Here is a 3734-nt window from a genome sequence, read left to right on the forward strand (position 1 = left end):
GCCGTTGGCGTTTTAATGAGGTTGTATTGATTTTATAGATTGCTTTGGGTAATATGGACATTTTTATGATGTTAATTCTTGTAATCCATGAACACCATATATTCTTCCACTTGTTTATATCTTCTTCTATCTCTTTTTTCAATGTCTTGTAGTTTTCCACATGTAGGTCTTTTAGCACCTTGGTTAGGTTTATTTCTAAATATCATAATTTTTTTTGTTGCAATGGTAAATAGGATTGCTTTTTTAGTTTCCCTTTCTCTGAGCTTGCTATTGGTGTATAAAAATGCCAGGGATTTCTGGGTGTTAATTTTGTATCCTGCTACATCACCAAATTCATTTATTAAATCTAGTACTTTTTTGGTGGAGTCTTTAGGGTTTTCTATGTACAATATCATGTCATCTGCGAATAATGACAGTTTTACTCCTTCCTTTCCAATTGAGATGCCTTTTATGTTTTCTTCTTGTCTGATCGCTGTGGCTAGGACTTCCAGTACTATGTTGAATCAGAGTGGTGAAAGCGGACACTCCTGTCTTGTTCCTGTTCTTAGGGAAAATTGTTTTAGTTTTAGCCCGTTGAGTATGATGTTGGCTGTAGGTTTGTCATATAGGCCTTCATTATGTTGAGATATGATCCCTCTATTCCCACTTTGCTGAGAGTTTTTATCAAAAATGGGTGTTTGCTTTTGTGATATGCTTTTTCTGCATCTCTTGGTATGATCATGTGATTTTTGTCTTTCAATTTGTTTATGTGACGTATCGCATTTATTGATATGTGAATATTGTACCAGCCTTGCATCCCTGGAATAAATCCCACTTGGTCATGATGTATGATCTTTTTAATATATTGCTGGATCCAATTTGCTAGTATTTTGTTGAGGATTTTAACATCTATGTTCATCAGGGTTCGTGGCCTGTAATTCTCTTTCTTTGTAGTGTCTAAAAATATGGAATGCTTCACAAATTTGCATGTCACCCTCAAGCAGGAGCCATGCTAATCTTCTCTATACCTTTCTAATTTTTGTATATGTGCTGCAGAAGTGAGCACCATCTAGAAGTTTTAAAGTGCAAGATATGCAGATATTAGTACACACTTAAAAAGTTGACGTGACGGATAAGTAAAGTTCACCAGGTGAAAAGATATATAGGGGTGGGAAATCAGGAGAGTTTTCCTGGGAAAGCCACAACACTAGAATTGAAGGAAGCTAAGAATGTGTGGGGAACAAGGAGAGGTTATGAAGAAGAGATGTTGGAGAGGTAAATTAGACGCGCTCTTTAAAGACCTTGTAAAAAAAAAAAAAAGAATTTGTACTATGGCAGGAGCATGGAGAATATATTAGAAGGAAGTAAGCCTGGGACAAGGGAGCTCAGTTGGGAGGTTGTTGTAGGTGTCCAGACAGAAATTGAGAGCAACCTGGACTGGGATATTGGGAGTGGAAATTCAGATAAGTAGACACATTTAAGAGTTTATTTAGAAGGTAAAATAGATGGTTGAATGGAAGGAATGTTTAAGGCATTCGCTTAGACAATGGTAGATGGAATACTGTAAGCCCAAAAGCATATTTATCTTTGATTTTGTTCTTTGGTCCATAAAGCTAATTACAAGAAGAACAAAGGATGCACAAGGAAAGGATATGTACCATATAAGAAAACAAACAAACAAGCCATACAAGAAAGCAAAAGATATGTACCCTATATTCTTTTTTTTAAAATGTATCTTTATTGACTTTGGAGAGAGGAAGGGAGAGGGAGAGAGAGAGAGAGAAACATCAATGATTAGAGTCATTGATCAGCTGCCTCCCGCATGCCCACTGCTGGGGATCGAACCCGCAACCCGAGCATGTGCCCTAACCGGGAATCAAACCACAATCTCCTGGGTCATAAGTCAATGCTCAACTGCTGAACCATGCTGGCAAGGCACCATATATTCTTTTGTTCCCACTTCCTGATATGAATTCATGAACGCACGCTGCCCTTACTCCCATATCCAAAACACACAAATATTGCCCGGGAAACTTTAGCACTGGTTTTCAAATGCTAATCTATCTACAGATAGGCCAATTCAGAATAATGTTGAAGGGAAGCATGAACTCAAAATACAGATTTCTGGATGCTGTATGCTAAATCAACATCCATTGTAGGAGGCCCTGAAACTATATTTTAACAATCACCCCAAGATATTTATACACAGACACATTTGTGAACCACAGTGGTGAATTCTATATTGGCCCTGGTCTTCTGCCATGCATTAATATGTGACTGCAATAAGAAGGCAGAAAAGTGTCCTAGCTGATGAGCTTGCAGAGGGTATTGGTTCCATTTCGAAGATTTTCTTTTCCAATCAAGAATGGAGAGACTGAATGAAGTGCTTTATCCCATTTATGGCTCTGCCTTAATTTATGCCTTATTAATAATTTTCCATTCTCTCTTATAGGAACCTCAACTCTTTTCTTCATTCTTTCATTAACTTTTGATACTACTAAATGTCTCACCATGAAATACTTTATGTATGATAATAATTCCATAATTAAATAATGCATTTAATGTGCTTATAGTAAGTAAAGCAAAAGAGAGAACCTTTCTGGGGAAGTTCAGAATTCAACTATTTTGTTTGTAGGGATTATAACATTTATCAGTTACTGTTGTTATGTGTTGTTTATTATGATCAAGGTTTGTGATTAATTATTAATGCATCTCTTTGTTTTAGTTATTAATTAAAGTCACCTAATGTGATAATAAAATGCATTTAACACATAACACTTCTTTTTAAATGTATAAAATTTGATGTAATTATTGAAATAATTCTTACAGTATTATTACCACCCTGCACTGAGCATTATCATTTTATTAGTTACAGAAATTGTTTGTGTGTCCTTTTTCCAGCTCTCTTTGTGTACTCATTCCAATATTTGAAAATTAAGAATTACATTTGCTGATTGCAGGATGGGCACGAATTGAGAATGTGATGGGAAATGAGCTTGAGGAAATAATGAAATGCCCCAAGACTAAGGCTGTTATAGTGAGGTGGTTTTCCTGGCTTTTGAAGATCATCTTCTAAACACTAGCCTATACTTACCTGCTAAATTGTGAAGCTAAAGGTGTGCATTAAAAAAAGTCTTTCTTTATTCAATCATATTGTTATATAATTTTAAGTGCTAGGGTTTTCCCTTGATGATCTAAAATAACACAGAACACTCAAAGTTGGAAAGCACAAGTAAATGTTCACTATTAGCAATGTGCTTTAATAGTGTGAAGAAGTGTGTACTTATTTTGGTCTAACTATGAAATTCTTCCTTATCTACTTGCCATATAATCTAATCTTTGTTCTGTAAGTTTTAAAGTTTTGCTTCTCACATTTAGATCTCCAGTCTCTCTGAAATTAATATTTTGTGCATTGTGTGCGTCACATGTTGTGCTTGAATCAGCTTGCAAGAGAAGGTTGGGTACACCTCTTCCCAGTTCTGCATTTCATGACATCATGGCAGTAGCTGGGTTACCCCTAGTGGGAATCTTTACACCACAGAAATTGGCAAATGCTAAAAATCAGTCTCCCAATCCCCATGCCCCAGAGAATGAGTTGTTAATCATTTCCTGTCACATCACTTGAATTAGAGATCAAATTTTGCCTTATTGCCCAGCCAGTGTGGTTCAGTGGTTAAGCATCAACCCAGGAACCAAGAGGTCATGGTTAGATTCCTGGTCAGGGCACATGTCCTGGTTTCAGGCTCGATCCCCAG

The 3734-nt window shown here is 36.4% G+C and overlaps 1 non-coding gene across 1 annotated transcript; it reads right to left on the bottom strand.

Annotated features, from left to right (window-relative positions):
- Positions 1–938: 938 nt before the first annotated feature.
- On the bottom strand, positions 939–1045 carry LOC148090451 (U6 spliceosomal RNA). Its single transcript, XR_015713803.1, has one exon. It is a non-coding gene; the product is annotated as a U6 spliceosomal RNA (small nuclear RNA).
- Between the last annotated feature and the right edge of the window lie 2689 nt (positions 1046–3734).

Source organism: Miniopterus natalensis, chromosome X (assembly GCF_054644295.1).
Source record: "Miniopterus natalensis isolate mMinNat1 chromosome X, mMinNat1.hap1, whole genome shotgun sequence".
Lineage (NCBI taxonomy): Eukaryota > Metazoa > Chordata > Mammalia > Chiroptera > Miniopteridae > Miniopterus > Miniopterus natalensis.